Genomic DNA, 10982 nt, shown 5'->3' with positions numbered 1-10982 from the left:
GTCGCCGGACTTGTATTATTTGTGGGATGAAAGCGCTGGTTACCCCAATTCGACGTTTGTACCACCTTTCTTCGTTTGAAGTTTGACCTTTTGAAGTTTATTTGACCTTTGTTCGAGATATGCAAGGGAAAGAGGTCAGAGGCAATTCACTAACCTTGGAAGAACGACAGGCTGAGTCAGTCTACTGGGTGTTGCTTTAACGGCAGGATATAGAACTTAAATCTGGATAGAAAGGACATATATTGTTGGTTAAAACTGAAATCATGTACGTAATTAGTGAACAGAGAATATCGAGATCTGTTTTTTGTTGTTGTGGTTGTCGTTGACGTCTCAATAGGTGATTCAGGGGACTCAAGAAATAAACAGATTTCCGGTGCCGACCGGAAGCGTCAGGTACAGTATGCTTTGAATTTAATTTAACCGGGCCGAGTACAGTGACGTGTTTGATCGAGCTCTGGGGATAGTCATGTTAAATGGAGGACATTTGGGAGGATGCAAAGAGATGCAAGTAACATGGATTAAGTTGTGGTATCAAGAGGTGGGTGCCCAGGTGTATTGTGGTTATTATAACTTGCTGATTATTGGGGGCGCACCAAGTACAGATCGGGATGCATGGTGGAGCATGCATGCATGGAGCATGGAGCTTGGTGGAGCTTGGAGCATGCATGGAGCATGGAGCAGGGTGGAACACCCCGTGTGGTTGGAGGTTGCAATTGCGTGAAATGCAGTGAACATGCCCGACCTTTGGCTTTGCGAGGCTCCAGATAGAAGTTGGCATTTCGATACTGTGGATTATATTGTGCCTGTCTGGAGAGGTGATGTCCTGTGCTGAGGCTGGTGACACGCCTCTGTTATTTGTCTGTCTGTCTGTCTGATTGTAAGTCTGTGGTACGATGGAGGGCTAATTGAGTGCTCAGGGGAGTAGTGTAATAATGTTGCTTCTGGGACACCTCCGTTTAACATGGGAAATCCCTATCTAATGTCATTTACCCCCTTGTCTTTTTCAAAAATCATAAACACCTCTATTTCTCCCACCCTCATCTTTATGAACCTTTTGTCTGTAGTACCTATCCTTAATGTTGTTCATTAGACCACTCAAACACTACAAATATTTGTTTTCTCTTATAGACCTATCATCCTTCTTCTACATATCATCTGGCAGATTAATCTTTGACCCATTCACTTCCATATTAATTCTTTCCCTCCCTCATTGACCCTAAACACCTATATTTCTCTCACCCTGTTCTTTACGAACCTTCTAACCTTTTGACATGTTATCCTTATTCATTAGACCACTTAAACAATGGTCCTTCTGTGTGAACCTGTGATCCTTCTGACCTTATGGACCTTTTAACCTTTTACTCTTAATATCATCTGGTGAATATAACCCACTCAAACATCGACCCGACAAATATTTGTTTATGCGTGGGAAATAATTTAATTCTCCTCCAACTTCCATCACCACACTCAAACCTTTTTTAAATTAATTATTCGCTTTTGAGAAATGATGTTGTTTCACTGACTTGGATAACTTCTCAGAAAGTTTTCATTGTTTCGTTTCCTGTTTTCACACACGCCTTGAGATTCCTCGAAATGCTGTCAGCCAGTTCTCTTCCCTGAATACATTTTACATTATAAAAAGCCGTATTCAGTTCAATTTTAAACATTGTGAATCGACGAAGATGAACGACAACTTGTCTTATTCCAGTGATGAAGAATACTCACAAGGGTAAGTTTGAACTGTTTGAACATTCAGAATTGAACTGTTGGTGAGAGCTTTGTATGTGATTAATTTAAATTTATATAACATGATATATATTTTTTTATTACAGCAATTCAGGTTTTGAAAATGACCTGGTCTTGGCAGAAAATGAAGTTTTTCCGAAAGAGATTTACAACGAGGCGAATGAGTATTTAAACCATTTGCCTGTTTCACCGTTCTTGCAAGATTCATATGCAAGGTAAGATACTAAATATTAATACATTTGTGTTAAACGACGCTGCCTTAGTGTGTGTGTGTTCGTGTGTGTATGTGTTTGTGTGTGTGATGTTTTGTCAAGCTTACATCAGCATAGTAATTTCTCCTTATTTTGTTTGCAGCCTCGAAGACCAAAGCTTGGAGTGGGACGATTTTGTACTCCATAGGAATGGTTGCAGCCTCGAAGACCAAAGCTTGGAGTGGGACGATTTTGGACTCCATAGGAATGGTTATTTCCTGTCATCCTGTGATATCCTTAATTTTCATCTCGACGATCTGAACGCTAAGCTTGATTTTGTGGAGGTAAGCATGTGTGTGCCAATGTGTGGGTACACCGTTTCGAATAGGTACACCATATCCCTGCGCATTGTGGGAGGTGATTCAGGGTATATCATTCATTTATTTCTCTCCTTGTTTTACCCCTCTTGCCTTTGACAGAAAGAGATTCCAAACGTGAAGATATCTGCTGCTGTTGAAACTACCTTTGACTTATGTTTGGAAGAGATTGATGATTTGTGCTGGGAAGAAGTTAAATGTGTAATACCTCAAGAAAAATGTCTTAAAAATATAAAGATTTTGTTTAAAATATTATTTATATATATATGCTTTGTCCAGAATTATTTAATTATTAATTACAAGAAAAGAATAAAGGTTAGGGGGGAGGGTGCGTTCCCCCACCCTTGATTTCCCCCCATCCCACCCCTCCCCTCCCCTTGTGTGTGTGGGGAAGGTGGGGGTGGGATGAGGGGGGATCAAGGGTGGGGGAATGCACGGGGGGTGGGAGGTGATGGGTGTGGGCGGGGTCTGTGTGGGCGGGGTCGGTGTGGGCGGGGTCTGTGTGGGCGGGGTCGGTGTGGGCGTGGCTTATGATTTTTTATTTATTTAATTTTTTTTTTTTTATTACCACGAATTAAATTAGCTAATCTGGGTGGGGTGAATAGAAATGTTGTTTAATGAATTATTAGCTTTGTTTTTTGTAATTCTTGCGAGTAAAATGAACCCAAGATTTCTTCTCCATTTAAATCATATAATTTGTAGGTCCAAGGGACTGTATCCATTACATCAATGATTTTAAATAATTCATTAGTCCATTTTTGTGTATAACCTTTCTCAAAATGGCTTTTCCATTTGTATATCCTACAATATCACCAACTTTGAACTTGGGCTTTCTCAAATTAATCTCCTTTTCATATTCTAATTTTGTAAATGTTTCTGATGGTTTTGATTTTGTTGATGAATGAACTGTATTATTGTAATTATCTACAATATCCTGAATGAAATACACCCATTTTTGAGAACCGAGTTGTGTGAATTTTTTATATAATTTCTCTTTTAAAGTACGATTAAAACGCTCAATAACAACTGCCTTTCCTTCATTAAAGGTGCTGTATAATTTAATACCCTTCCCCTTAAGAAATTTCATGAATATTTTGTTGTAGAACTCTGTTCCCTCATCGGTCCACAGTTTCTTTGGTTTTCTTTTATCCCTATCAAATATTAGCTTAAAGGCTAACATTAAAGTATCACCCCTTTTATTTTTTAAAGGGACAACCCAGGCAAATCTACTCCTCAAATCAATAACGGTTAAAGCATACCTGTATCCCCTGTCATTATTCAATTCAATTAAATCAGCGGACCATATGTGGTCGGTGTATTTAGAATAAACCTTCCTTCTTTTAAACTTTGTGATTATAGGTTTGTGTAATTCTTCAGCCAAAAGCTCCTCAGTCTTGATGACATCATTAGAGCCTAATAGTTTTTTGAGGAATAACCAAGACCAAGTTTCAATTTAGCATTTATCAAATTTCTCACAATAAACCTATCAACTTTCTCTCTCAACGTTGGATTTTGTATCAAAGACAAATTATACAACATTTCGCTGTCGGCTTTGTTTTTCAGTCAACGTAGTGGTTTTCCCATAAGCAATATCATGCTTCATACACACTTCGTCAACCCTATTTGTAGGTTTAGACCAAGGTTTAGGATTGTCAGCCTCATCTAATCTTTTATCCAAGTTTGTTCCTGGACCACAGAAAGAATACCCTGGAAGGTGTAATTCCCCTGGAATTCCAGTTGTTGTAAATTTACTTCCTGACAGAAACTTTTGTATGTCTCCTCCTCTTTTAGGAGAGATGAATTGGCACTTTTTAGAGCCACACACTTGACATATTCCTTTTTGATAAACTCTATTATTTTTAGCTTTAACATAAGAGATATTTTTAGATTTAGTTTTCTTTTTACATTTGAGACAATAACTCATATTTATTTATCAGAAAAATTCCGACAGAGTATCAAAACCTTTTTGGTTTTCAACATATACATTTCAATCTTTATTTTTAAAACACAAAGAATCCTAAGGAATGCCTTCACTCTCTCCTCCATTTATTTACAAATAAAAACTAACTAAAGTCAATGACACCAACATCATCAATCACATAATCTTTTCCTTCTTCTTCTTCTTCTTCACCACTTTCTCGTTTAAATCTCCTCCCTGAAATTGAAGACATTGACGTTGTTATTTTTGAAACCATTATCTTCATAAGAGTTGTTAATTCTTTAATTTCCTCTTCGGTGCGTTGAGATTGATTTATTTGCTGTAATACACTCAATCTTTTACGAATCTCACTGATTTCCATCTTTTTATATTTTTCCTCCCTCTCTCTTTGCTCCCTTTCCTCCCTCTCCTCCTTCTCCTTTTTCTCCCTCTCCTCCTCCTTTTTCTCCCTTTCCTCCTTCTCCTTTTTCTCTCTTTCCTCCTTCTCTTCTTTAACTCCTTCCTCATTTATCTTAGCAATTTTTGATATCAATATTTTCACAGCATTCATTCTTTCTTTATTTTCCTCTTCGGTGAGTTGAGATTGATCTTCTTGCTGTAATACATCCACTCTTTTTTGAATCGCTCTGATTTCCATCTCCCTCTCTTCCCTCTCTCTTTGTTCCCTCTCCTCCTTCTCTATTTTCTCTCTTTTCTCCTTCTCTTCTTCAACTCCTTCCTCATCCCTTGCTACCCTTGAGTTTAAACCCCAAAGAATATTATACATATCATATACTCATCTGGATTTTGAGATATTCTTGTATCTATAAATAATTATTTTTCTCATAATAGGATACCAATAAGATTTGTTGACGATTTCTAAAAGAGTTTTATATTTCATAACTTTGAGAAGTTCATTTTTATTTAATACTTTAAACAAGTCTCTATTTGTGGGTTTAACAATATCAGTATAAGGCCAGTTTTTTATGACAAAATTCCCATGTATATGCTCCAAATCATAAGGTATGTAATACCGAGCACCCTTTTCTTGTAGGTATCCTTGAATACAAAAATTATAATTCTCTTGTAGTCTTCTTCCTGCCATTTATGTATCAGAAATATATGTGAGATTAATATTATGACAGGTAATACCACCCCATCTTCCCACTACCAAATCGGTTTGTATTCCTCGGCTTTCTATCCTTATCTCATTACCTTCCTTCTTTGTCATGCGAACCATCGCTATACTATCATATATTTTTCTTTTCTTAAAATCACGTATTTGTTGTTTACTAATTGTACTTCCACATAAATCCTTATCTTCACCAAGTGGATAATATTCTTCTTTACGAGACTGATTTAAATCATGTAGGTCTTCTATGTTTATTGAAAAAGACCAATTATACCCTAAATCAGGCATATCATACCCCCATTTATTAATTCGCATATTAACTAAATGTCCTTCTTTATAAAATTCAATTGTAAGCAGGTAGTTAAATTCAATGAGGAAAGGTGTATGGTCAGTATAACCAGGTGTTGTGGTTGTAAATTTTACTTGTTTAACAAAACGTGCTGTTTTCTTTAAAAATATATATTGTGATAAATCACTTAATCTAATTAAGTCATTCACATCTGTAGGGTTTGGATAATTGATTAATTTATAAGTATTCTTCATATTAATATTTTTACTTACACTATATTTTTGTCGTTCAGCCTGTGCCTTTGTATAATAATTTGATAAATCAATATCCTGAGAGGATTTTCCAAAGATAGAACCATCTTTTCCAACATAAGTCATTTATATTAGATTAAAAATGATATCATAAAAATTTTCATTATTGTTGAGTTGAAATAATACATATAAACATAATTGACCACAACATTTAGAATTAATTTCTTGAACTTGAAATGTTTGATAAACACCATTCTGTAAGAATTGTATTACTTCAACAGGTGGTGGCATACCATAACTATCAAAATAATATTTTCCTGACTATTATGAATACAAACCCAATGAGAACCATTCTGTGTGTCTAAATTCATAATAATATTCTTTGTATTCTTATTTATATGTATTAATTCATCTCTCATACAAATAACCACATTATCAATTTTTAGTGTTTTACAATACTTAGCTAGTTCTATATTTGACGTTGTATTCTTTCCAAATTGTTTAAACCATTTATCCATTTATTTATGAGAAAGATACAATCCATTACCCCGTTTAGTTAGTTTAACACCCGCTTGAGCGATAGAGGAAAGCATATCTCCAACCAACAATCTAGCTTTATCAGGTAGACTTTCAAGTTTTTGAGCAAAATCTACAATTACACCACTTCCACTAATTTGTTTCTCCAACTCCTTGTTATGTCTTTCCAATTCTTTTTGAGCTTTTAGTTGTGCCTTCCTTTCGTTAGCAGTTTTTACCGCTGCTGAAATACCACCAGTCAATGCTCCCGCCGCACTTAAACCAGCAAATAAAGGAATTAGAAACGGGAGAAATCCTCCTCTTGACTCGTCTATTGAATATTTCTTTAACATAGGTTTCGTCATTTTAATTTTAAGTGATCCAACATCATTTAGTGTTTTTACTTGTGTGTGTGTGAGTAAAACATCAATTCTTACAGCTCCTTTTCTTTGAATTGTATTAACATTAATAATACAAGGCTTTTGATTTTGAATACAAGATGTTAATTTATTAAGATTGATTTGATTAACATATACCCCAACCATTTATTTATGAGAAAAAACCTATGTGATATTAATCATAACACCATTATCTGTATTAATCTGTAATTCTGTTTCCTCCAAAAGCAAACAATATGCATTAACCTCTTCACTCTCCCCTCTTTCAATGTATAGAGAAGTATCCACTCGATTAGACTTTATAGTTTCCTTTTGAGAACTCAGGTCAATTGCGTAGATTGTATAAAGTTTTTGAAACGCAACCATATCCAAAATAGGATCATTATTACCATTACTTTCACACACCTTTTGGTAGGACTTGTAGGCTTCCGCATAATCATTTTTTTCCCAATCAATTTCCAATCTATCTCGCGGATAAAATGTGCCATCAAGAGAAACCCGAAGTTGTTTCACCTTTGCATTATCACTCAGGGCATTATTCTTATTAGTACCGTCCTCTCCATCTGGTTTTTTTAAAATGAGCCAGAGGTATCGTGGCTTTCCTTGAAGAACACCTGAATTCCAAGTGTAGGTAGTGTGTTCCAGTTTAACGTGTTGACATCTTCTTTTAAGGTATGATACATTTAGCGGTTTCTTTGAGTTAAGTCTTCTATTTAACATCTCTTCCGTTTTAAGATTAGGAGTATATTCACTGATATACCAACACAAATCATTAATAACAAATTTATTATTTTCTCCAAAAGCATTTTCATCCCCAAAAAGCAATCTATTTACATTATCATTCCTTTGTAGTTGAAATCTAATTTTAAGCCCATACAAAACTTTATCATAATCACAAAATCAAAATATACCTTTCAGAGGTACTGCTACGGTAAAACTATTCTCAGCTTTTGCGTCATCATTATACATTGACTTCCTTTGACTATAACCAGGGTCTGCGTTTGTACCCGTTGACATATCAGGAATAAAACCTTCAACAGCTCCCTTACCCATTCTATCACTAAACGAATATAGTGTAAATTTCATCATTTCAGATGTAGCAGAGACATAATCAACCGCTTCAACCTCTTGTGTTCCAATATACAGGCGGACACTGTCAAACATTTTCCAGAAGAAATCATTTACGAGTGTAGCATTAGTATTATTCGCAGCCTTAGTGAATTTAAATTTACACAGCAAGAAACTATCAGCTATATTCAAGTAAGTTTGTTGATTATTTATTTCAAAACTTTTTGTTCCGTTTGAATTCCAGTCTGTTCCTGTTATAGCATTTACCTTAAAATAGTCTTCCTTTTTAGTGGAGTTTGAAATGATAATCGTATCATCCAAATCATAGATACTATCAATCGCTTCCATACTTGTATTTATATAGCATTAAAATTGTTGAAACCCTGACCCAAGTATTTTAATGATTTTTTGTCGTTCTTGTGAAGATAGTTGAGTTTTACCTTTTTTTATTTCTTTGATTGCTTGTAATTTATGAGACTCCTTTTGAGCATCTTTTATACTCTTTATAGCACCCGCAACGGAGCCCACGGCAGAAGCAGTTGAACCAATTAGGTCTTTATGTTTAAGGATGGTTGAACCAATACCCATTAGAGTATCAATTATCCCATCTCCTTTATTTCGAAATTGATGACCTACACCTCGTTGTCTCTTAGGTTTATAGTATCCTCTACCCACATACCTTGTATAGTCTGGTGAAAGGAACATGCCCTCCCCTGTAATTATTTTATATTTTACCAACTCGTGTTTTCTCACAATAACCATTATTTATTTATTGAAAAACTTCACGTAGGTGAATTCTGATGGATATAATTTCATCATTAAAGGATATCATACGATTATCTTGGTCGGTTATCCTAAAATTTACTCTGTATATGGTTTTTCCTGACACAGGTAAATAGACAAGATTTTTTGGTTCCATATTAAATTTATAACCAATCGGGGTTGAGTATGCACTGAATGAAAATATTGTATTTGTTCTTATTCCATCGTTATAAGCACCATCAATCAAATCACAATGAATTAATACTGAATTTATACCGGAGGATATTTGGATAACATTATCACTGTAAAACGTCCCGTTATTTTCAATCTTTTTTGAAGAGAAACCCAATAGCTCTCTAAACGAATTTTCAATCGTGAAATCAACTTTATAATTATTTTTAAGTTTAATAGTTGATTTTGAAGTGTGTTTTTGAATATCTATTACAATATTTTTTGGTTCATCACCTTTTTCTTTCATAAGGCGAGAGACTTCTGAAGATATTTGAGAAATCTCGTAAGCTCCAGGTGAAACAGTTATAGTTTTATATCCACTTCCTGGATTATAACTAAACTTGCTGTTTTTCTCTGTGATATTAAACAAGGTATTATAAGTTTCCATCGACAATAAAGATGCCTCATATGAGGTAAGGGGGTCAAGTTGTAGTGGGTAAGGGAATGAAGCTGTGTAATCGCTCGTTGTGAAATTAAAACTAAGAATTGTGCTTCTCATCTTATTTAATATCTAATAAAATATCTTTGTATTGACATTTATTAATTATTTTCATATTCATCAACTGATCTAAAATGGCTGAGGATTCATTAAAACAATTGTTGTTTCCAGCCTTCTTACTACCTAACAACAATAATAGCCTATTAACTAATTGTGATGGGTCATTTGGAAGAAAACTAACACCTGAACCAAGTTTACTTAAAGCATCAATAATATGTTTCTCCTTCTCATTCTTCTTACTTTTACCAGCAACAGAAACTCCATAATCAAGTGCATTTAACAACTCAATATATACCCTATCTTCCTCTCTTTCCATATCAAGTGGTTCCTCAAAATATTTTGAACCGCTGAATCCGGGGTTTGTTAGAAGAAACATTAATCTTGGAGTTAATTTAACATTTGGTTGAGTAGAACTCAAGAACATCAATTCATCATTACATATCAATACCTTTTCTTCCACAAGATGAAACACTGCTGGTTCTTCTGTTGGAATGAGACCTGCTCTGGTTTTTGAACCCGCCGAATATTCATTGTTTTGAAGAGCTTCCACAACATAATTAGGGGGTTGATTTACCTCCTCAAGTTTCCGAAATAATCCCTCGTCATCATATTCTAATTCACCAAGTTCTTGTTTTGTTATCTGACTAAAATCTTTGAGCATTTGAAGTTTTTTCGGAGTAAATTCTACCGTGGGAACTGTAGGTGAGTGTTGAGTTTTCAAAAGTGGTTTAAAGAATTTCTCTTGTTTTCTTTCAAAGGCTTCTTCACCAGTTAGTTTCTGTCTCCGTTTCTTCTTTATCTCTTCCTGTTGTTTAACAACTTTTGAAACTAATTGTTGATGTTCCTTAAACTTTCTTTCTCTTTCTTCGGTATTCATTTTCTGTATTTATTTATTGAAAAATATCATTTAATGAATTGTAAAGGTCAATGGGAAAATTTTCCTTTTCTTCATCATTATAGTAAATGTGTTGAAATAAATCTTTTTCTTTAAATATTTCATCAAATTCTTTATTGGTATTAATACGAGTTGTTATTTCTTCTTCACTAATACTTGTATCTCTGCTTTTCATATGTTTGCGTTGAGTCTCCTCATCGATATCAAAACCGAATGATAAAATCTTAACTCCATCACCACACAATTGTTTAATAATTTGTCTCATTCCTTCAGGATTAGTTTCTAAAATCCCAAGACCATTAGATTTTACTTTATTTAACTCACTCTTACAATGTGAATATTTTGTAGAACCAAGAGAGACCTCCTCAAATATTTGACCTTCGTTCCTCAATCGCATATGTTCCTCCATTGAAATGGAGTAATAATCTTTCCCTTCTACTTCTCCTGGTCGCTTTGCTCTGGTTGTAGTACTCACAAAACGAATCATAGGGTGTTTTTTAAAAAAAACTTACAATATTTTCATTTTTACTATTCAAGAGTTTAGATTTATGAAAGTTCTTTCCAGAAGCAGATTTACCCACAAGGTTAATAATAATTGTTGTCATTTATATATGTAATTATGTTTAAAATAAAAATACATCCTTTAATATCTCATCTTGTTTCACAACAATATATTTATATTTTCCAATCGTGTGTTTCATATAATTTT

General features: G+C 34.4%; 1 long non-coding RNA gene across 1 annotated transcript; it reads left to right on the top strand.

The window, feature by feature from the left end:
* The first annotated feature begins 1542 nt into the window (after window positions 1-1542).
* On the top strand, window positions 1543-2635 carry LOC137440188 (uncharacterized). Its single transcript, XR_013624406.1, has 3 exons — window positions 1543-1961; window positions 2101-2281; window positions 2417-2635. It is a non-coding gene; the product is annotated as an uncharacterized LOC137440188 (long non-coding RNA).
* The last annotated feature ends 8347 nt before the right edge of the window (window positions 2636-10982 follow it).

The sequence above is a fragment of the Myxine glutinosa genome, chromosome 8, assembly GCF_964187855.1.
Source record: "Myxine glutinosa chromosome 8, kmMyxGlut1.1, whole genome shotgun sequence".
NCBI classification, from domain to species: Eukaryota; Metazoa; Chordata; class Myxini; order Myxiniformes; family Myxinidae; genus Myxine; species Myxine glutinosa.
The sequence above is the reverse complement of the archived record's forward strand: the minus strand, read 5'-3'. Positions and strand labels throughout refer to the sequence as shown.